At 46.9% G+C, this 24571-nt stretch overlaps 1 protein-coding gene across 8 annotated transcripts in view; it reads left to right on the top strand.

The window, feature by feature from the left end:
- Positions 1-24571, top strand: part of Btbd9 (BTB domain containing 9) — a 357021-nt gene that overhangs the window by 110766 nt on the left and 221684 nt on the right.

The following is a 24571-nucleotide window of genomic DNA, read 5'->3' as shown; positions in this document are numbered from 1 at the left end:
GACACAGCCTTCTGTCTGTCAGTGTGCCTTCTGGGCCATCTCACCTGTCTGGGGTTGTGGCATTCACTCTAAGCGGTTAGGACATTGTTTAGGACACTGCCTCAGCAAGGAGACACATGATGGCTGTTGCCACTAAGTCATCAGAGAACTTGGCAAGTGGCAGAAGCTGGAAGCCTTATTCATTTGCATATTAATTGACATGACAATTAGCCGTAAGCCCAAATTTTAAAAGTTGTCCCATGAGTCCCTTCTCCTGGTACTCTCTCATTTCTCTCAAGCCTGTTTTCAGTTACAAAGCAAAAACATGCTTCCTGTATTTTAAAACTTAGACTCTTTGGTAAACTTGGAAATCTTATATCACCTTACTGTTATCTAAGATATTAATTAAAAAGAAAGGATCAAAGCAACAGCAGTTGTGGAGGCTGTCTTTCATCCTACATCCCGGGAGGTCGGTCGGTCGGTGTGAGGTTGCTTGCCTGCCACAAGCATGACAGAGCCCGGTGTAGGTCACTTTCACGTCATGCTGCTTGCTTTGTTGTCATTGTCACACAGGGTGGAGAGGCTCCATTTCTGTGCACTCTGTGTACTGTATCATTCAGAAAATGTCCTTTCAGATCACACTCATGCCCAGCCTCCCCACCTCAAAGGTTTGACTCCCTACCATCTTCTGCCGTCCCGCTTTAAACCTTTAACTAGGAAGAAGCAGGGAACATAATTGAGATGGCTTAAGTGAGGCATTTTTATTCCTGAGCACATCCCATGGGACTGCGCTACTGTTCCTCCTCTCCGGTGTCCTTACTTTCCAGATGTACCTGCAAGGTCAGTGAGGCCCCGTGTGCCAGCCTCACTCTGACACCCATGCCAGCGGCCCTTCTGCACATGCCGAGTGATGTAGACATACAGACAGACAGACACACCGCTCTGGTTCTTGCAGTGTGTAACAGTAAAGGGCTGGACTTGTACAGAAAACCGATGTAAGAAGGTTCTTTGGTTCTCCTGAGTGTTTCCCGGTCCGCCAACTCCACCTCAAGTCCTTCTCCCTGTGAGAATGGGTCTTTGCAATTTTCAGTGGTGAGAGGGGCCAGGGAAGACGACTGACATCTTTGAAGATGTTCTTTGTATATTTGAGGCCAGATGTAGCCCTTATATCGTGAGAGCGTCTCCATGAGATGGGAGCCCATTGTTAACCTGTACATAGATGAAGACACTCTGCTAGTCTCGGAGTGGGGGCTGCATGTGGACCTGAGCTGGTGCAGTCACTGGAGCGCCGTGTGCTTGGTTCCCGTGACAGGAGTGACGGTTTCCAACATGTTCAAAGCTGTATATTCTTTGCATAAGTGAAAGGGGGAAAATCATTAATTTGTATTACTCTCTTGAAAGTAACTAAGCTCATTCTACTCAGTAACTGTTTGATTTATGATTTGAGGCAGTGTTTTCATGCCTTATGGTTTTTTATTGAGTAGAAAACCAGGAATGTTATAACGAACTGGTTCATTTTGGTTCCTGTTGTGAATGGAAGTATGGTCCTTAGACTAGGGAGATCAATGTTTGGGGGGCGGGGTATCAGCCTGAGGGAGCTGCTTCCTGCCATCTCAGGAAAACTATTTGGATCTAGAAAACTGTTCACACATAGAAAAAAGAGTGCCAGATACTTTATGATCCTAGCTTGCTCTTGCAATGCGTCTCATGTTGGAGAACAGACTAGCGTCCCATGATTCCTATGATTTTGTTTAAATTTGAACATTTAGGAATTAGTCATCACCTTCTAGTGCAGATGGCCAGCTTCTGTCCTGGGACTGTAGGGATCCACTCGCTTATCCTGAAGCATTGAAGCCATGTGAGGCTCTGTCTCTGTTTCTGTCTCTGTCTCTGTCCTCCAGAGTTTGTCTTGGAACGAATGGTATTGGAATAAAGAGGTTTAAGTTTGGTGGGGGAAAAATAACAGGGGGAAGATATTGTGCCATTGAAAATGCATGATGAGATAACCACTCGTGTTAAAAAAATGCCAGAGCTCCTGTTACTCCCTTTGTTCAATATGGAAAGACTGGAACATTGGCCTCTTAGACTTGCATTTTGAACACTTGGCCACTCGAGGGCGCTGTGTCACTGCAAACCAAGCGAGAAGTCCTCAAATCTCATTTTTCTTTCTCACCAAAAAGATAAAGGATTTATATTCTTGTAATACCGAATCAGTTCATACTTAACATTCAGCCTTTAGCTGTGGAAACTTGTTTGAATGACAGTAATGGCTTCATTTCAAGTTATTTAAATGTTTAATGCTGTGTAATTTACGCAAATGTGTATAATCCTTTATTTAACTAGATGAAAATAATATACTGTTAACATTGTTTTTTAGCATTAATTAATGTGACTAATTATAGCCAAAACCACTAAACCAGTTTCGTTGCATGATCGGATTGGGTGCGGAAAGGCTTCCTTCAGGCTCAGGCTGGCACGAGTCCGTGCTGTCCTCTCAGCCCTGCCCCCTCCCCTCCCCCTCCACACTCTGTTTTTATTCCTAATTTGCATTCAGTATAACAACGGGCTACACCAGGTTAACTGGAGATCCTTGTCTGCTAACACTCGTTCTTGCAGTGAAGGCGTTTCTTAGCATGGTTCTTCCTAAGAAAGATTACTCTCAGTACTTGAAAAGAGAGAAGGAGCTCTCCACGTTGACAACCCTTAGCCTGCCACCTGCAAGAGGAGTAAGAACTCATTTTCCTCAGGCACGGGCAGAACCTCGGCATCCTGCCTGAGGCCCCTGTGAGCCCAGCCACTGCCACCATTGACTCTCAGTAGCAGCAAAGCAAAGCCCCGCTGTTCTCCAAGCTGTGTCTGCTCTCAGAAATGAGATGAGTCCAAGTCTAAAGCAGGCGACAGGTTTGTGGCAGCTGGCTGGCACCGCTGTGATGTCACATCAAAACTGCCCATTACGGCCCTCTGTAGCATAAGTAATTCTCAGTAAACACTGCCTTTGCAGGTGCTGGGGAAGGAAACTTCCTCACTGTAAGTGTTGGTGAAAAACCTTTTCTCAAAACAGTTGTTAACTCGAAACCAGCTTTCTTACTTTCCTAAACTCTAGAAATTTTAAGGGTTAAAATACACAAAAATCTCCTTATTTTTAGATAAAATTCTGCATTAAAATTGTTTAGGTTTTTTAAAATCCTATAAACAATTCGTTAACTCTCTATCGTAGATTTTTATACCGTATTGTAATTTTTTATGCATTGCAATATTTTGTGAATAATAGTTTAAATGGAAAGTTTGAGAAGGTGATTTTGTAAGGAAAAATGCAGTCTTCCAGCACAATGAGGGTTAGCAGGTTTTTAAATGAATTCATGTTGGGGGTACATTGTAATTTTCCTTGCCGTACTTTAAGTATTAGGAGGTTATGTGTGTGTTGTATGTGTGTCTGTGTGTGTGTGTGTGTGTGTGCATGTGCCCACACAAGCTCTCTCACAAAACAACCCCCCACATAGGATGATTGTCCAAGATCATAGATAATTGAACCAAAGCATGCTAATTCTCGGATACAAGCTGCAGAGCACTTTGGAAAGAGACTTCTAAAGAGCGATGTGGGCTTTAAACTATTTGTCTTCTCTCCTCGGCTCCTGGAGCTCCTCTCCGCAGTTGATCCTTGCACACACTGTCTGGGTGGGTGTCGGTGTCAGCCCCTTTCCTACTGCAGGAAGCGGAGGGCAGAGCTCCAGTCTCCTGCTCCTCAACTCTCCCCCGCCCACCTTGTGAATACTGAGAGGTCTCTGCTGGGAAGTCTGGCCTGTGCTTCTCTCTCTCTCTCTCTCTCTCTCCCTCCCTCTCTCTCTCTCTCTCTCTCTCTCTCTCTCTCTCTGCCTTACACATTGCCTTGGGCTGTTCTGTGTGTAGGTTTTCGTCTTAATGAGATCTGGCTATTCTTTTTCCATGTCATCATGGCAGAATAAACAGTGGAGGAATTTTACTTCAGTGGGAACTTCGCTCCTGACCAAGATGCTGCTGCTTACATGGTAGTTTTGCCCTCCCTGTGTTTTGGAAAGTTCTCTCTCTTTTTTCCCCCTCTCCCTCACCCCCTCCCCATGAAAGACAGCAAACATGATTGAAAAAGCAAATGGGAAGGGAAGAGATATGTTGCCCGTCATGGCAGCGTGAGGAAGTGTTGATTTGAGTGTCTCAAGTGACTGGGCCGGGTGGAGGACTGAGGATGGCATGGGTTGGGTTTCTTTTATTCTCTGTACTTTGTGGCTTCTTCTCACTTGAGAATGAGATTTTTTTTAATGTTTCGAGGTGTGTATACAAACAGACTAGCTGATTTCCTTACGAGATGTACTGTTGCCAGGATTTGACAGCTAAGATTAAAGCATAGAGCAGGACAGTGTATTTCCTAAAGACATTGTATGTTTTAATCAGTACTAAGGTAGAGAAGATAGATAAGTACTAAGGTAGCAACGAGGCGAAGACGTGAACAGCTGTCGTTACTTACTCTGTGAGGAAAAATGATGGCTCGCTGAATGCGTGTGTGTACACGCTCCTTACTTGGTAACGGCAGGAAGGGCTTTGGCTGGCTGACGTGGTGTCAGTGCTGTGTAGCCAGGTTAGGTCAGAGCTGGCACGGTTGCCGCAGTGTTATAGAGCGTTTGCCAACACATCGCCTTTCTTGCCAGGTGGAGGCATCTTCCAGAGCACGTGTGGTGCAGCCTCACTGTGTGTATGGGAACTTCCTACAGAGAGGGCGTCACTTTTGTCTGTCCTGGAACTTTGTATCCTGTCCTTGAGATCATGTCTTTTCCATGGTGGAGTTTGTCTTTTGCCCCCAACAGGGCAAATTTACACTGGAAATTACCCTCAGAGAGTCGTTTCTCAGTTTAAGGACCTAGAACAGCTTTTGTTTCACCTCAAGCCTGCACAGTCTCCCCATTGTTGTTTCGGGGTATGTCTCTCAGTCTCTTTTTTTTTTTTTTGGTTCTTTTTTTTCGGAGCTGGGGACCGAACCCAGGGCCTTGCGCTTCCTAGGCAAGCGCTCTGCCACTGAGCTAAATCCCCAACCCCTCAGTCTCTTATGTCTGTCTGTAGCTAGCATCAGTAGTCTCCCGAGTGACTCAGAGGACACCACACAATTACCTCGAAAAAGGGCTCACACTAGTCTTGAACTTTTTGCCAGCAATTGTTCTTCGATGCTTCTGATCTAGTCAGTGGTCCTCAACCTTCCTAATGCTGTGACCTTTAATACATTTCCTCATGCTGTGGGACCCCCTGACCCTGAAATTATTTCACTGCTACTTCATAACTGTAATTTTGCTACTGTTAGGAATCATAATGTGAAATCTGATATGTAACCCCTATGAAAAGGTTGTTTAACCCACAGAGGGGTCATAGCAGATCAACACATCAGCTTACTTGAAGTGAATTCTGTAACTTACATATCAAAAGGACAAGAGACAGTCTCTCCTGTTAGATGTTCATCTCCCACCTCCATTGCTCCTTGTTGATGGTAGACTAAGTATCCTGAATGCCTAGTCCTGAGTCCACCATCATAGCTGACATGTCAAAGTCTTAGCCTTAGAATGCATGTCTTGGAGACTATAGCGGCCACACCTGTCATTTGGTTGACAAGGTAGATGTTACTGGGGACCTAACAATGTTCAGTAAGCAAGCGTGGAAGGAGGCCTGTCTGTCTGTCTGTCTGTCTGTCTGTCTGAGAACATTCCTTTGTACTTCTTTCCAGGTGTCTGCAGGGACTTGGGGATTTAGTTCGACAGGTTCCTAGTTCACCAACCAGCTCTGGTAGATTGTCCCTTCTGTGGTTCCACATCATCAGTGGCTGTTCCTGATCAAGTGATAGAGAACAGAGGGATTACAGAATATTTGACCCAACAGAAACGTCACACTTTTAGAATTAAAAGTAACAAATAAAAAAGGCTTATGGCAGAGTGGGGAAATACAACGTTTACAATAGAAAATAATGAAAACCTTTGCTCTATGGGTTTTATAATAAAAAGGAAGCGGGCATGTTGGAAGTGGGGCTAGAATTGTAAGGTTGGAGCCAGGCCTGTGGCCCACAGTGAGGCTCTCCAACTGTGGAGTCAAACAGACACAGAAAATAGCATGTTTGACAGTGATCTGGAGAGATGGCTCAGTGGTGAGTGTAAGCATGGGACCTGTGTAATCTAGACGTGTCTGTGCACACACCCATGATCCTAGTGCTGTGGGGCAGAGACAGGAGGATTGATGCTCACTGGCTGCCAACCCAGCCCAAGGTTGGTGAGGTTACCCTGGTGGGGAGGGGAGAGCGAGCAAGCAGGAAACTCATAGGGCACATGCACTTTATTCATCCATAAACACACATCACAAACATTTGAGTGTGTATTGAACATGTGTGTTTCATCATTCTTGTCATTATTCCCTAAACAGCACAACTGCTCACATAATGTTTGTGCTGTCCTGGATGTTACAAGTTAACTCGAGAGGCCGTGCAGTGTGTGGGAAGATGTCCCCACTTGTATGCAAATGCTGGGCAGTTCTATGTAAGGACTGATGCAATATTAGTTCTGTTGCGCTGGGGCCTTGCAGACTCCGTGGCCCTACAGAAGCGGAGAGCGTGCAGATAGCTGTGCCAAGAAAGAATCAAGCTCATTGTGAAGCAGAGAAACCATTCTGTGCTCATCAAATAGAAAAAACATTTTGAATAATACATTATTGTTTGTCAGGGCAAGGCAAAACTGTCTTACTGTATGCTGGCCCTTAAAGGATTACTTAGTTATAGAAATATGCAATACAAGTATATCATAGAACCATATGCCATTAAAAATGCTAGAAAATTTAAGTGACATAAAAACGCTGAGGTGTTAGGTGAAAAAAATACTTAAACGCTCAATGTTACAGTTTTCCAAGCAACATATTTGTACGAAGCCATAAGGAAACACAGCAGTGTAAGAGCATTTTATCATTAAGTGCAGGCTGGTTAGTCTTTAAATATTTTACATTTTCTAAATTTTCTGAAATGAATACAGGCTACTTTTGAAATATAAGACGCTACAGAAGAGACTGCAGTCCTTGGTCGGGAGGTGCTGGCTCTCCTCCCTGATCACAGGCTTTGCAGCACTGAGGGTTTGTCTGACCTCTTAAAAACTGTCTAGCAGCCTCTTATCTGTCTGTCTGTCTACCCTCTTGTCTGTCTGTCTGTCTAGCAGCCCTTATCTTTGTCTGTTTGTCTAGCAGCCTCCGTCCATCTGTCTAGCAGTCCTCTGTCTATCTTACTTGTGGCAAAGGCCACACAGCAGGGTAGACCCGGCCTGGCTGTGTGCAGAATTGTCCTGAGGCCACTGCAACCCTTTACGATGTCCTGAGGAACTGATCGGGGTGGTTCTACCTCCATCTCTTTTTCTCTAGCTTCTGTTCTCTGCTGGCATCTGACTTGTCCTAGGTGGGGAGGGCTGGTGGGTTTTAAAATCTCATTCTGGAAATGTTGTTCATGTGTCACAGTGACTGCGTCTTGTCTCCCTTGGATTTTGTTGAAACCCTTCAGAGTTACTTACTCTACACATGAGTTGTATTCACTGTGACAAGCAGTTCTTTTCTTTTTTTTGAGACGGGGGTTCTCTGTAGCCTAGGGTGTCCTGGACCTCACTATGTAGAGCAGGCTGGCCTTGAACTCAGATCTACCCACTTCCGTGATAGTCTTCAGACTGTCATGAGGGAGGAGAGATCCAGACTTAGGTAAGGACATGTGAAAGTGTGTAGCCTTGTCTGGTCCCTCAAATGCCTGTATATCCCAAAGCTCAAAGGCGGGCTGCCTCGTTAGACTGTTTGGCGTTGGTGTGTGTGCCCCTTGTTGTTTCCCGTATACTCCCTAGATCGGCCACACCCACTAGCCTAGGATTGACGACTCAGCATCTTCACCCTCAGGAAACATGGTGGTGTCTAGGACTTTGGCACTTGCTCCTTAGCACAGAGTAGAAGAACGTAGACTTTTTGGACTGACAACAGACCTAACTCGGTCTCTTAGCAATAGTGTGGCCTTCATCTGTTAGCCATTTGAAACCTCAGCCTCTGTCTCTGAAGGGAGAACAGAAACCCTCTCTGTCTTATAGAGTCGGTGCAGATGTTGCAGAAGATGAGGCTTGGCCCAGGGAGACCCTCATTTGGAATTCCAAGGGACACTTGGAGTGTTTTGAGGAATCTGGGGTGGGATCCTGAACCAGCAGGTGGCTGGGTTTTGTAGGGCAGGCAGGGAAGACCTCTCTAAAGAAGTCAGCTGGGCCAAGATGTCAATTGTTATCCTACTGTTGGCTCCGTAGTGAGCGCCATACATAAGGAACATTCCCGGCCTTTGGTCAGTGGGCAAGGACTGGGCAGTGCACATTTAAAGAGGGCTTGGTGAGATGGCAGAGTGTAGCCTGGGGAAATGTCTGGCTGGAAAAGAGGGCAGCAGGATCTCCAGACTCTGTGACACACAGTTCCCTCTGAAGATGTGGCAGATCATGGTAGGTACAAGCCGAGACCTGAGCCAGAGATCAGAGGGCTTGGTTCTTTGAGAGATCAGTGTCTCACACCAGATGTTGATCTGATATGAGAGTGGCTTAGAGACAAAGGCAGCTGTGGAGGAAAAGAGAACTGAGCCTAGGAGGGAGCCACTGACAGGACGGAAGGAGAGGGTAGGGTTTTCAGTGGCATCTGAGAAAGATTTGCTTCCTGGGGTAGAGGGGAGATAGCAGGCTGTGGGTGCAGTAGGGCATAAACGAGCGTGTGGCTGGTGAAGTGGGGCCTGTTGGTGACCGCACTAAAAGCTGTTTGCGGTGTTGTGGGAGGAGGGAATGGAGTGTGAGGAGACAGGAAGCACTAAATGCAGAGACAGGAGCATCACTGGAAAGGGAAGCAGAGGAGTGGCCATGAGGGTCAAGGGTGATGCTTGGGTGGGTTTGTATGCAGGTTGCATCATGGCCTCAGGGGACGGATTTGATGATGCAAGGGAATGGATCATGGTCCCTTGATCTGAGGTAGCGACCTCTGTCTTGAGCTCAGGAGGATCATCTTTCGGCAGTCATGAGGTTACAGACTTGTTCTGTAGCCGGAGACAAGGCCAGAGTGAGCCCTGGGGATCTGTATAGGCAGAATTGAGGCAGAAATGGGAGCATCTCTCATGCTCGTGGGCCTTGTGCTCTTGGTTTTTATAGCCTGTGATAGGCCTCGCCTGGCTGTTTCTGCCTCACTGAGCTATTTGTACACTGCGGCTTCTCTCCCCTGTCCAGGAGAAGGTCTCAGGTTCTGATCTGTTCACAAGCTGCACTGGTACAGAGGCCTCATGGAGTAGCTACACAGACACGCAGTACAAGTGGAAAGGAAAGGAGTTGAGAGCATGCATAAATTCAAGTATCTGTGTTACTTAGGAAAAACAATGTCATCTCTTGTAAGTTGAATAAATTGTCACTGACCTATAGAGTCGAGCTGTAACCACACGGAGGAGGCGGGGATTTTGTAGTCCTCTCAGTAGGAAGGTCCCCTGTGGAGGGAGCACATCCTGTGTGCAGGGGCACGTGGACCAAGTGTGTATGAAGTGTAAGGAGTCCTCTGCTTGCTCATGAAGGCCTGAGAATAGTAGGCGTGGTTTTTGAATAAGCTTGGCCCATAATGCATGGTATATAAGGAAGATTGGCCCATAGTGCATGATATATAAGGAAGTTCATCACTGCAGAGGTGGGTTTTGCAGTCTCCTAGTGCTCGAGCTCTGCCCAGTGTGGATGAGAGCTCCCCCACCCCCAACCCCTGGCTACCTGCAGAAGAGAGTCTTTCCTGGCTGCCTCTGTTCAAGATGTAGAACTCTCAGCTCCTCCTGCACCATGCCTGCCTGGATGCTGCCATGTTCCTGCCGTGATGATAGTGGACTGAACCTCTGAACCTGTAAGCCAGCCCCAATTAAACGTTGTCCTTATAAGAGTTGCCTCGGTCACGGTGTCTGCTCACAGCAATAGAACCCTAACTTAGGCAGCAGAGTTCACACGAGGCTGACATCAGTGAGAGGTGGCCTGAGCAGGCTGCTGTCGGAGTGAATGGGAACAGGTTTACAGAAAGTTCCAGTTGAGATCGTACAGCGTTTTCCCAAAGACTCTGCACTCAGATTGGGGAAAACCACAACAAAACCTTTCCTCTTTGGTATAATACAGCACACCCTCAATGAAACATGACTCTTCAGTAGCAAGCCGCCCCTGGCAAAGAAGTGGGGTGTCAGAGCGAAATTTGTACTGATGTTCTGAAATTAATGTTCTGTGGGTGCTCCAGGTTTGTGTGATGGACTGTAAGTTATAACCAGCCTGCATGGAGTATCACGAGAGGGGTGAAGCAGCCTTTCTGTCTGCGTAACCTCTTCCTGTGACCTCCGGCCATCACTGTTGCTATGCAGCCTCTCGCCCCTTTTCACCTGCTTGCCTTTAATGCACAGGGAGGGAGCAGGGTGTCTGGACTACACTTTCCCTCTCCGCTGCTAGGTGCTGCAGATGCCTCACCCTCACCCCCATTGGCAGGTGGAGGTAGGCATGGCCTCTCCATCACGTCTCTCTCCTTCCCAGAGGTCTGTGGAGTAGCAGCTGGAGGAGGTTGGGAGCTGCGCTGCCCACTCCAGAGTTCATTTTCTCCACACTCATTACAGCGCTGCCTTCATTTCCCTAGGTTTTTACTTCTCAAAACACTTCATGACATGTGGCCTCATTTTATCTCACATTAAGCTGACATCCTAACATCTCACCAGGTCTCAGCTGGGAATATATTTCCTCACGCATTGTGTTGAGCTGTCTTGCCAAGTCCTGTCTCTCACACGGCGCTCATTCAGAAAGGAATTAATCTGAATTACACGATGCTGTGATTGTCTCCTTGAAGAGCACTGGATGCTTGTGTGTCTTGGGAAAGTGTCCCTTGTCTGTATACTTGATTCTTTCCGTTCGTGTGCCCTTCTTCTCTCTGCTTCCCCTTCACATCATTGTGGTGCCCTCGGGTTGGAGGCAGATCTTGCTGTCTCTAGGATTTCAGGGGCCTGCTGCTTCTGTCTTCATTTTTACCTGTGAGATGTTACTACAGATGGAAAGGTGTTTGTGTCTAAATACAGTATCGCATGTTTAGGGAGCATTTGTGTGAGGGCTTCATAACTGAGGCGCCAGTTGTCAGCATACTTCCCCAGAACACACATTCATGCCTTTACCTCATACTCTGCCAAGCCCAGCTGGGGCCATGGCTGCTTTGAATGACCTCTTGAGGAAGGGCCAGGCCTTGGGTGGTCATTGTGTCTAATGTCACTGTACAGGCAGCTGCCATGTATCTGTTCAGATGGGTCTCGGGGTACACTTCTTCTTAGAATGAGGGTCTGATGGGCCTAGTAACTTGCTCTGTGCAGGCTTTACCTCTGTTATGTTCTGTTTTGCCCGGAAAGAGTCCGGGGCCTCAGTCCTATTACTTACCTTTTGAAAAGAGTTTGATGGGCCTCCTAATGCAAAAATTTAAGTGAGAGACTGGAATAGAGCCTACGAGTTGCCAGTGCCCAAAGACAGGACCTACCCACTTACCCTGTGCTGCAGGTAAAAACTAAGACCTTGCATCTGCTAGACAAGGTGCTCTAGCAATGAGCTGCATCCCTGACCTTCGACAGCACTGTGCCAGCTTCTTCCAAGCTTTTAAGAGAGCTCCTAAGCAGAGGGCTGTGGGAGCATCGGAGGGTCTTACTACATGACGCTGCAGGAATGGTAGAAACAAACCACTCCTTACTAATCAGGGACAGAGGCAGTAGATGCCACTGTCCCTCCCCACACAAGTGCCCTATGGAAGAAAGCATTTCTCCTTTGCCTAGAGACAGGAAGACAAGTCAGCCGGCTTCTCCAGAGTCAAACAGCTGGTGAGGCAGGAAGTCTGCTGTGTCACCTTGATTCTCCTCCTTCTATAGCACTCTCCAAAAGAGAACATTTAGTTAAAAGGTTCCATGCTCCTTATCTGAGTTTGGGTTCTGCGATGAAAATGCTTGTTCTGGAGTAAAATTGGGCGACATCGTCTAGCCGGACTGAGTGGCTCTATCATGCAGATGTACTCCAGAAAAGGTGTGCTAGCCTACATCTCTAAAATGTTGGAAAACATCGAATTTCCCCTTAGAAAGGAGGAAATATAGCACTTTGTTTATGAACAAAGTGATGTCTTCCCACCATCGAGACAGTATTTTGTAGTTCTTTCTTCCATTTCTTTGTATGCCCCGCTTTATGGATTATCAGATAGACTTAATAGCACGGGGGCAGAGCTCTGCTAGCCAAGGCCTCGTAACTGGAAAGTCCTTGGGGAGCTGGAGGGTCGTGTGGCTCGGCTCTTGTCACTGCTGTGCTGTGTGTCAGGCCCCCTTGGCCTCCACTCACCATTCATTGTTTGCCTGACAACGATCCAGTCAGATAAAGCCCAGGGAAATCTCCAGGTTTATGGTTGGACTGTGTCTGTATAGTTCCATTCGATAGCTGAATGGCTTACAGAGAAGTTTGGGGGCTTCTGAGAACCCCCGAGACTCGTATTTTGTCCTCATCTGCAGCTGACATGATTGGTGGTTGTCACTGTTTCTCCAGTGTTGCTTCAGACAGAATGGCATGTTCAGATAGACCAAAGGGGACACAGCGAGCTGCTCCTCCCGGAGCTGTGACTCTGTTTTCTTATATGAGAACAGCTAGATGGAATTGTGGCTGATGGGCGTCCTGCGGCAACTTGGTGCTTAGGTAGTAGCAGCCTGATAGTTTCCAAAGTCTTCTGACTTTCCGTCCAGTGATTTTTCAGTCCTCTATTCAAGGACAGCAGAGTTCTCAGGCCTTTGCTGTAGTCAATGAAATAGATTCACACCAAGTTCAAAGGAAAGGGAAGTAGTCCAGAGTCCAGTCAGAGGCTAAGAAGTCACCTCGTTCCCCACCCTCCAGTGTTGAGATGGCTCTCAAGAGATGGAGGGATGGCCTCTCAGGACAGCATGGGAGGAGTGACTACAGTAACACTCCAGCTCGTGAAGGCACAGGGGTAGTTCTAGAAGAATGAGTGACAGGTATGAAATTCTCTGAAAGGTGGGAGACAGGATGGGTGTGGTTAGATGATGCTGAGATGCTGTTTCACTCTCGGGAACACCTACAGACCAGCGACAGATGTGTCAGATGATGGTGACACTAAGCTTCACTAGTTACTTCCCTCATTTTCTGATTTTGTGATTTTTGTGACCTTTAAGAATCAACTTCAGAAGAGTTTATTTGGCTCCTGGATACTGACCATGGCAAGGAAAAGAACGGTAGTGTCTCTTCCTGTCTCTCAGCTGTGGCAGCAGGAGTGTGAATCTGCATGCTCAACTCTGCATAGATTAGAAAGTATACAGGGGAGGACTGGGTGGGGCTAGCCTGGAAACCTTCCTTCAGCAATCCATGTCTTCTAACTGGGTATCTTCTCCTAAAAGTTCCATAGCCTCCCCCAAACAGAGCCACCAGCCAGGAGACTATGTGTTTGAACACAGGAGTCTGTAGGGGAAAATTGACATTCTAAATCATAAGACTCTGCCCGTTAACTCCATAGGCACACAACCATCTCATAATATGAAATGTATTCATCCCAACTTCTAAAGCCCCTCCCAGCCTTATATTTAGTGTTCAAAAGTCCAAAGTTCAAATTTCTTCTAAATCTCAAGACATTCTGTTGACTGAGCACAAGCTATAAAATACATTCTTCCAGAGTGAAATGAGATAGAGAAATTCCTAATCCAAACAGGGAGGAAAGCAAGACTCCAGCCCAGTAAACCCTACAGTTCCATGTCTGACATCTGGGCCTTTGTATCACATTATCTGTGATATAAATCCGGGAGGCTTGAGGCTGCTTGTCCAGCTCTGCTGTGTGCTTTGGTTGGGGCTTCTCTCCAGCACTGACGTTGTTTGAGGTCTGCATGTTAGTGAATGTCAATGCCCTATATTTCTGCCATCTCCAGTATCCTGAGGGTCCGCAGCACAACTTATGTCCTGCCTTCATAGCTTTATGTGTAGCTCACTCAGTAGGCCGTGCACAGTCCAGTTGCTGAAATGTCTGTTTGGAATCTGTAAATTCCTATAACCTGCAGCCCTTGGTTCTGCCTGTACAACCAGCTCTGTGTGGATGACACCAACCTCTGCTGCCAAGAAAAAGCTGCCATCGTAGCAGTCTTTGGGGTTAAACTTGGAAAACCAGTTTGCTGTCTCCTAGCAGGGTCTCCCAAATGCTCTGTCTTTTCAAGTATTCTCTCTATAATGAAAGTGCAATATAATTTAATATAACTTCTAGGGCTTTTGCTGGGCAGGTTGGTGTCCTCAGGCATATTTCCTATTTTCCCAGTTGAAAGCTTTAGGTTCCCCCTTAATGGCACTGATCTCTTTAACAAAACCTCTGCTTTCTCCTCACACACCCTTTCTGCAAATTCATACTCATTCATGTTCCTTTTCTCACCAAACTGTACATTCTTGTCTTTCCGCTCATCCTTACTATACTCTGAGCACTGAGCAGTGTCCCAGTTAGTCCTTTACTCTTGTGTTCTGCCTTGCCCTGGACACAGACAGAGTCGGCATAGTCCTGGTCAGGATGCCCTGGATGGCTTCTAGCCCAGTTCCAATAGAGCCCCTGTTCCCTTGCACCTCAGGAGCCACCTTTCCTGTCTTCACTCTGGCAGCAGTCTGGCCTTCCATATGCCCTAGAATGGCTGACTAATCGTTGTTGGCAGCTTTCTCTGGTTTCTGAAACCTGTGGTTCCAGACTCTACGTTTCTCCCACAAACCAGTCTGAGAGGCTCAAGAACCGTACGTATGGTCAGACTCATGGAAGCAGTGTGGTCAGTCTGTGGGACCAGTTCTCGGGCTACCTTTCTTGTGATTCTGATCAAATATCCATTAAGAGCAGCTTAAAGACAGAGAGACTTACTCTGACTGAATGTTAGAGACGATGCTGAGAAAGGTGGTGAGAAAGGACTGGTGGAGTGGGAGCATGGCCCAGCCGCTGCCTCACCCCTTCCTGAGCCAGAAGCAGGGGGAAGGGTCCAGGCTCTGCCTCAAGGCCTGCTCCACTCCCGTCAAGCTCCATCTCTCAAGGTTCACAAACCTGTAACACAGCACACCGCTAGCTAAAGAATAGTACAGATGGTTGTGAGCCACCGTGTGGGTGCTGGGAATTGAACTCAGGACCTCTGGAAGAGCAGACAGCACTCTTAACCTCTGAGCCATCTCTCCAGACCCTGTACATATCATGTCCTCTTTGCAATCATGCCTCCAAATAATTGTTCAACCAGGTATCGGTAGCAAACCCTTTGTCCGTTCACTATAGTAGGTGCCTGCCATAGCAGGAGTAGCCCAAACCGACCCTGTGCTGATGTCGTCTCTGAGAGTCAAATGCTCGTCTCCCTGTGCACCATGGGTGTTCTGGGAAATCAGAGAGGTTGTATGGTCTAAAAGAAGTGATGGAGTAAATTGAAGACACAGGTCTGTCATAGTTGTGACCTGTAGTCACAGCTCTGAGGAAGACTGAGCAGCAGAAGTCCAAGGCCAGGATGGGCCAGACCTCATCTCCATGGAAACAGCTGAACACAAGCCACCTCAGGTTATTCACCAACCTCGGGGCTGCAGCCAAGACCCACAGTTGCGTTTCTTTGGTGTTCCACCCTGTGCCAGGGCAGCGGTCTAGAAGGCATCTAGCCAAGAAGGTCTCGCAGGGCTTCGGGGGAAGCCGATCCCCAGTTAGGACTGCTTGCAGCCCCACGTCCTTAACTGCAGTCAGCACAGATTCCTTCCTCTTGCCCAATAGCATTACATCGTGATAGCGTTGGGGTGACAGGAAATACTATCAGCCGACGAGATACTGTCGGAAGATCAGGGGGCTGTGACCGTCGGCAGTGGTCAGTGAGCATCTTATCTGAGGAGCGAGGCCATAAACGGAAAGCCCAGGCTCGGAGCACTTCAGACCAGGAGAGCTTTGTTTGCTAAACCTGCTGCTTCAATATTAAGTAAAGCACAGAGCTGCTTACTGCTAACATGAGCTCACAGACCAGATTTGCTCTCACAAAATGAGCCGGTGTGTCTGCTTACACAGAAATTACATTTAGCACCAAGTGGGTACCAGGCAGAAGTTAGGTGAGGAGACCCTTCTAGGCCTCTGACAACTCCCCCATCCCAGTGCTATACCTCCATACAGGTGAGAGTTTCCTTCAACCCAGCCAGGCCTTAGGTTTACTGTGTACCAGAGGATGCCCTTGAAATACCGAGTTCCTGGTCCTCCTGCCTCCACCTGAAACCCCAGGCTTCATGCGTGTTAGGTTCTCTGTTAGCCGAGCTCCTCCCTCAGCCACGTCTTCTAACTGTAGTTCACTTTCTACTGTTCACATATGATATAACATGTTAAATGGGCATTTCCACAAATTGATTCCCAAATTCGGTAACTTTCATTATAGAATATTAATAGCACATTCTTACAAACCTTTGAGTTAATAAATTTAGTTTCAGTTTTTAATGTTTAATTAATTAATTTTAAAAACAAGCTCTAAGTAGCGTGGCTGTATGGCTGGTCCGAAGCTTCCTATGCACTGTCCCGAGCCAGCATTTGTAGGGACCCTCTAGCCTTATGGACCGAGTCGTCACACCCAGCTCCTATCCCATTGTGCTCAGTGTGCCCTGTCAACCCCCAAGCTTCCCGCGGTGCACACGAGCAAAGCCCGTGTGCTGTCCAGGCCTCGACTTCACGCCTGGGGTTCTAGGTCCTCTGCACTCCATGCTGTGTCCCATCCTCTGCTCTTCTTTGATGGATTAGAGACAGACTGTGGTGTCCCTCTCGCATGCCTCTGCCTCTGCCTCCAAGGAATTAATGGCATTGTTGAATCCCTTCCACTTTAGGAAGGATATCTGTTGTCTGCAGCCTCAGCCCTCAGCTCTCGTTAATCACCTGAAGTCAGCGTTTCTCAGGTTCAACCCCACCTAAGCTCGGGCACCGCCACAAGGGCCCTCCTAGGGTCCTTGCTGTCCTTGTTCCCGTGCGTTTGTCAGTCAGTGAACAAAGCTGTCTGTTTAGAAGCTCCATGGGAACATTAGGTGGAGTAATAACATTTTCATGTGATTATTTGCCATATTGGCATTGAGGCAGAGAAATCTGTTAGAAAAACTGTTTGCTCTTTTCCCATGTGTCCATCGTGAGTGTGTGAGCCGGCTCTGTTGTCTCTATTCCAAAGCTGTCATGTGTTATAATAACTGCTTTGACACTTATTATCTTTTTAATGCAAAGAGGAAATTGCCAGAGTTCACAACAGTAAAATAGATCCTTTGTTATTTGTATTCTTTTCATTTGAAAGACTCCTTGCCCTCCTTGTCTTGATAAGACTGAAGTTTATGTGGCAGGAGACTATGGCTGCCAGAGCCTGCAGGGATTGGGATGGTACCCAGAGCAGGGCAGTATTCAAATGATTCTCTGATTGTTGCCTTTTAGAGCCAGTGTTTTTAAGCAAAGCTGTCAGTTCAGTCACAGCCTCGCGTCCCAGGATCCCAGTGCTTTATCAGGACAATTATTTGCCAGTGACTTTAATATGTCTTCCTGGAGTTGTTCAAGCATCCCTCCACCAATTTGTAAGCACTCGGCATAGACCCTGGCTTCACCCAGGCCTGCATCTGCCTTCCAGAGGTGCTGGGAGGGAGGAGGTGCTCTCCCAAGCACCCTGAATTATGCTTTTAATTTCCTGTCTTGGAGGGATTTGCAATGAGACGGTTCTGCCTTCACACTGTGCTGGCTGGGAAGCAGGTTTAACACGCCTAGTGTTGAGCGTAAAGACTGGCACTGCCGCCCTGCCCATTTCGACCTTGTTCATCAGCTAGATCAGACAGAGGAGAAACATGGTAGAAAACCCAGATATTTCCTCCAGTCTGCCAAATGGCCATCTAGGAAATCGATGGGCATTTCCAGCTCGGCTTGGCAGTTGACATTCTCTGAAGAGTTGGGGAGACGTCTCTCACAGTCAGCTCTGATCCAGTGGGTGAGAACACTGTTGAGTGAAGTCAGACGTGTCCAGGCCTGGCGTGGCCAGTGCCATAGCCTGCCCAAGGACTCCCAGAGAGCTGCCTGGGTTGAGTCCCAGGCCTCTTCTCTGCCATGACCATCCAGGGTGGTATGGGAACTTGTGGCCACAGGGCAGCATTAGCCATGGGATCCCAGAAGAGCTGCTCTGAGAACTGTATGGTGGAATGGAGCGGAATGGCTTCCTCCTTCTGAACATCGACAAACACCACATGCCACAGTTGTGTGGGGCAGGTCTAAGGAACAAAGATGCACAGATCTTGAATTGACAGAGAGGTTGGATGAGGCTGGGAGAAGACTCTTCTGTCTGGGAAGTGCTTGCTGGAGCTGAGGAGAGCTGTGGGAAGGGCGGCTCCAGCCTGCTTACCCGAGGGCTGGGCTGGCAGCTCTGTGAGGAGTAGCCAGGGCTCTGGAAGAAAGATTGAGTAGTCTGGGAGCAAAGCTGAACACTTGCTTTTGTTTGGTTTGTAAATGAAGTGAGAACTGGGGAATCATAAAGGCATTAACGTGGCTGGTCCTCTAGAGGACCCAGGTCTGGTTCCCAGCACTCTCTGGCCTTCATGGGCACTGATGCATGTGGCATATAGACCTGTGTGGACGCAAAAGGACTCACACACAGAGCATAAAAGTAAATGTAAAAGACTTTCGAAGGTATTAGTATAGAAATTTAGAAAATAGAAATGCATGCTGAAAAAGTAAAATCACCATAACCTCATGGTTTCTAGATCAGTACTCCGATATTTCTGTTTTGCTTTGGTCATATATGTGTTTGTATATTTTTTAAAATTGAACTTCAAATTGTATTATACATGTATGCAATGTGTAATTCTTTTTCCCATTTTTCTTGAAAACATTTTGAGGACTGTGCTGTATTTCATTAGATAGTGTGCTGTCATAATTTGACTTCTATGTTGACACATGTATCATAAATGTTTTCTTTTCTACTTTTGTAAATATTGCTATGATGACTATTCTTACAAGTTTTACCTTTTTTATTTAAAAGTTGTATTTCTGTTTTCATATAGCCCCTAAGGGAGCACTTGAAGACTTTGTTGCAAGCATTATGTATTATGTGATTTTCCTTGTTTATTGTGCTAGCTAAGAGCTTGGCCCTCAGAAGGTCAGTGTCATTGCCTTCAAGGGAGAGAGTGGATCATGTCTTTCCTGGGATGGGCAGGCAGTTGAGTGGCCTGTGGTTTTATTGATTCATGGAACCTAGGAACACAGACATCTCCTGCCACTTAGGTCTCTGCCAAGTATTTCTAGAACTATCTCAACACCACCAGTAATAGTTTTATAGTTCATCTCGCTCCCTCTTACTGTCCTTTGCTCATATATGCACGTGTGTGTGTTCATATAACTACGTTAAGCATGTGGATCAGAGGTTAACTTTCAGGAATTTGTTCTGTCTTCCTTGTGGGTTCCAGTGATTGGATTCGGGTTTTATAGGACCGGTGGCAAGTGCTTTTACCTGTTGAGCTGTCTTGCTGGCCTGATTGATGGGTAGACTGGTTGATTGATTGAGACAGTTTCACTCTGACTACCTGATTGCCTTCGCTCTTCATTCTGCTCCAAGTACTGATGTTACAGGAGTGTGCCACCATAGCCAGGTTCTCAGCGCCACTTGCTGCCTGTGGTGAGGACATTCACTGTTTAATGTAAACACAACCTTGTATCTGAGTTTCCCTGGAATTAGGAGTATGAAATCAAAGCCTACCCCTGCATAGAGCCATTGCCTTTTGCCCTGCGACCCTGCTCGTATGTCCTGGACTTCACAGAGACCTTTCCTACATGGGTTCTCTTGTTGTCACCTCACCTGGAGGCTTCATTCATACCCCTCAAGCTCTGCTCAGCTTCTGTACTCGAGAAGCCTTCCTGACACCAGCCCCACTGTCTGCAGTACACCTCAGTGGACTTCCTTCCTTAGAAGCTAGCACAATCCCCCAACTTGTAAGTGCTTTGTAGAGGACTGAAACTGTAAATGTTCTCAGCTCCAAAGAAGCATCATTACTGCCTTAATAACCTTTGCTTCACTTAGCAAGGTTTTTCATGCTTGTATTTACTGTGTGTCTCCCTGAACTCAACTATGAGGACTCCTGTGATGGATGACACGATCAAGGCTGGTTTCAAGAGTCACGAGAGTGAGCAGGACATACCTGAGGCCAGCCAGCCTTCGTGTTGGAGCTTCCATTTTGCTCAGGGCAGGAGAAGAGAAGAGATCGGCAGTGATGATGGCTGAGAATGTGTGACTGTTGATGGACAACGACATCATTGACACAGTCTGTCGCAGACAGTTGGGGACGGAGCGAAATGAAGAATGCAGTCTCAGGACTTGTGACCCACTGGAAACCAGTCCAGAAAGCAGTACCAGTCTTGTCTTAGCAAATTAACAAAAGTTCTATTGTTCATCTTATTTGGGGTTATAATTAATGAATCTGAGAATTTTTAAGTTTTAAAGTTTAACAAGCTATTAAGAAACGTTGAATTGATCCTTCTGAATCTCAAGCAAGCAGAAAGGATAAAGCCACCATTTCCTTTATGATGAAGACATGACTTCCTGCCATCTGCAGTACTGAAGTCCCATGTCTCCTTGTTACATTTGGAGGAGAAACGCAAGGTGGAGTGTTTCTCCCACGCCTGTTGCAGCTAACGCTTACTCCCAGAAATGTCACCCTGGCTCCCGAGGCCCTAGCATTGAGCTTGCAGGTTTGGGTTTGGACGCAGGGCTTGAAGTCTAGGCGTTTAGACTTGGAGAAATAGATGAACTGGAAACTTGTTTTTTTCCCCAAGAAATAATAAACAGCTCCTCTTCTCTTTGACGTGTAAGTAAGAACAGGCTCGATTATGCTGGTGCAGGACTGTGATCTGAGAAAGCCGGTAGCGCCAGCTCTCGTGCTCACACGGCAGCCCGGCAGGTTGAGGAAGACGACTGAAGGGCTGCGGGGAAGCCTTGGCTTTCGTGGGAGGCTTTTGGCCTCATGGTAGTAGTGGTGAGAAACTTGATCCGTGGATTGGTCTCTCTCGCGTGCTGTGCTGCCTTGGACACATTAGTAAGGTGCAGTCTGAGGCTCATGCCCAGTTCCCCAGTGTTCTGTGGAAGCTGCAGACTTACCTCGGTGCCTTTCTCTGACAGTGCCCTCATCTCCTTCCAGTAAGCAGCCAACCCAACACAGTTCCACTCGCTGCTTAACACTCTGTAAAATGTTATTTAAATATTTCTAACTTATTGTTTCATGCTGGGTTTTATGGTACATAAATTTCTATTTAGGCCACTAATTTACAGTGGAAGTGTGTTACTAATATCACTGCAGGCTCCATCCATCTAAAAATATTGCTCATAACCTATGCTAAAAATATGTTATATATTTGCAGTGTATGTAAACAGCGTTGTTTTATTGGTGTGCGGTGCTTTGTCTATGGAAATGTTGGGATTGCAGCATATATTTAGGGGGTAGGGAACACAAGTACGGCGGAAAGACTGTAGAGAAATGAAATCCCTGCAGGATGGGATTTATGGAATTTTCAGGGCACTTTGCAGAAATCTGTGTAGCATACGTTTTCCACAAAGACAAAGTGGAGTCTCGAGGAACGTTCAGGGAGCACTGTTGTTTGCCATGCTCCCCTGACTTCTAACTGCTTTGTAGAGGATTGAAACTGCAAATATATCCAACTAAAAACATCCTTATTGCTTTAATAACCATTGCTTCAAAACTATTTATTAAATAGGCCAGAGATAACAAAAGTTGGATCTTCTTATTAGTAATGAGAAAACATAATTTCAAGACATGACGCTTTGGTTTCTTCCTCTGGGTGTCCAGTGCTGGGGTGAGAGTTTAGAGAGTAGGGAGTTCGACGTGGGAAAGGTTGGCTTGTTTTTGTCAGCCTGAGGGGTTGAGTCACTGGTTGCCTGAGCCTGGGTCTGTCTGGCTTCCCTCCTGTCTCTCACTAGAAGTGAAGGTAAGAAGGCTGCCTGAGCTGCTCTGTGGTCTCACAGGACAGGTTGTTCCCGGCTCTCACAGGCCTGATTCCTTCCGTGAAGCAACCTCCGGGCCTTATCTCTGTGTAGCAGTGCTATTGGCTACTTGTGATCAGCCGAAAAGGTGATTGTATATCGGAAACAAGTTAAAGTTGCCGATGAAACTGCCCAAGCTGGGCCTTTGCGTTACAAGGGTGTATTTCCATATGTGGCCCTGTTCATGGGTCCCACGGCTTGTTCAGGTACTGAGCTGGCTGGCATGAGGACACGGTGTGTAATCCCAGCACCAGGAAGAATCAAGTAGGAGTGTTCAGGGCCTTCCTGGGCTACACAGTGCGTTAGACACTGTCTGAATAGGCAATAGGACATTATAGACAGGAAATCAAGGCTATCAGTTTTGCCTCTAAAATGGTGAAGTGATGCTACTCCTCTGCCCTCCCATCTCCACATGCTTCTCCAGTGCTAGAAGCCATCATCTGTGAAGACTGAAAGCGAAGGAGAACAAGAAGAACCTTCCGAGAATGGGAGATTGCTCTTTTGGATGCCCACTTCCTGCAGAGCAGGCTGAGGAGGAAGAGGACTTCTCAGTTGAGGGTGACTGGTCAGGGCTCTGTAGCAGCACTCACTGGTCGATACTCGTGTCTTGCTTGGCCTGAGACAGAGGCTGGAGGCTGCTAGCCCCACCCCTCTGAGGTCACAGAATGGCCATAGTTAGTCCTGTTTGCACACAATCTATTGTATGTTTCTTTGGTGATGGTGTCATTTAGAAACGTCACACATGGTCATGATAAAATGATAGAATGTTCCAGAGCCAACCTGCATGGGCTGGGCCAGAGGAGTGGAATGTGAACCGCAAGGTTCTCCAAGTAGGTGTCTGTGTTCAGGGTCAAACCAGAAGGCCCTGCTCCACCCTTGGTCACTAGACTCGGCAGTGCATTGAGATCCAGGAGCTACGACTCGCCCCATCTTCATCTTCCCTCGGGCCTGCATCATGGCTGCTGTTCCTTAAGCCTCGTCTGCTGTTGCACCACTGTGTGGGCCACGAGGGGTTCAGATGGATTCTCATGCCTGGGCTGCCTACTCCATTTCCTCTCCTCTTCTGGTTATTTTTCCTTGTTCTTACAGGAAAGAGAACAAAGCCCACTTAATAACGGCAAAGCTTACTGTTTGCAGAGACCCTAAAGATTACTAGCAACAAAATGTATTTATGTCTTTAATAAGGATTGAAATGTACTATTCGCCAAATATGTTTCCCTCTCTTCTCTTTCTGTGTTCTTTTCTGTGGACATTTCTGGTGTTGGGTAGAAGAGTGCAGGCTATAGGATATTACCCGCCATTTGTAAAAATTTGAGGTAATTGTTAATTTTTACACACGGGCAGTTTCGTGTTAGAGTATTCTGTGTGGCTCCCAAGTATCAGGATGAGGGAATAGATTGTTATGAATGACGCTGGCTGTGGGACTTGGTTATATAGACAGAGTGGGCTGTGGAGTAGAGGTGATAAATGTGGAGGTGGAAACTGACCATTTGTTCGGTCCAAATTAAAATGGTTCCATTCAAATGGTAATATCGCCTGTTAATGGTCTTCTAGCGAAATCTCTCAAAAGCTACAGGCCACAAGCCATAGAAAGTCTTTTCAGATTGAACTCCTTAAAACACCCTGCTCTTCCTTTTGTACCCTCGTCAGGATGCATAGATAAGCAGGTGCCCTCCAAAGACTGGAGACACTCCGGAGAGTCCCTGGCAAATGATAGGCTGTCTGCTGCTTTTGCCTCAGGAATGCTGGCCATTTGTGCATTTCTGAGCCTCCACCCTCGTTTCTCTTCAGTGTCTTACAAAGGAACGGGTCTACTTGTCATTTCTCCACAGTCCCTTAATCCATTCTGTTGGGATGCTTCCTTCCATACACGATTAGCAAAAGTTCCATGTTTTGGTTGGGAGGGAAGGCTGAAGGGAGCTTTGCTGAGAGAGTCAAGGGCCTCTGAGTAGTATTGAAACATTGTTACTGGGAAGTGCTTTACGTTTCATGTATATGGGTTGTGGTTATTTCACAGACTGAATGTTCTAGTGTCTGTGTAGACTGAGGGCTCTTCTCTCATGGGTGGAATAGTAAAGCCCCTGACAGGAACCCTGAGAGCCACCAAGGAGACTAGGACACGACTCTTGCCTTTGGGGGCCTCTGAAATCGACAGATGCAAAATCATCCAAGCAAAAGCTGGGTTGTGGGCACAAAAGTACCGGATGTTCCAGACTTCTAGAGGCAGGAAGATCATGTTTCAATGATGATAAGAGGAAGCTTCCAAAAATGTATTTACACCCTGTCTTGGAAGATGGGCTGCATAGATTTAGGCAGAAGAGGCAAATAAACATGTTTTTGGCAAGAGTTAATGGGTGGGAAGGAACATATTCAGGAAATGGGATGCACTTCTGTTCAACTGTAATGTGTTCTGTATGATGTGGGAAGAAGGCTGGTGTCCACATGGGCGTTGGACTCGAGAGCCTTGGATGTGCCCTGCTAATAGGAGTAGAGTTAACATGACAGCTGATCCATGGG

The sequence above is a fragment of the Rattus norvegicus genome, chromosome 20, assembly GCF_021556685.1.
Source record: "Rattus norvegicus strain SHRSP/BbbUtx chromosome 20, alternate assembly SHRSP_T2T, whole genome shotgun sequence".
NCBI lineage: Eukaryota > Metazoa > Chordata > Mammalia > Rodentia > Muridae > Rattus > Rattus norvegicus.
This window is presented reverse-complemented; position numbering and strand designations above follow the sequence as displayed.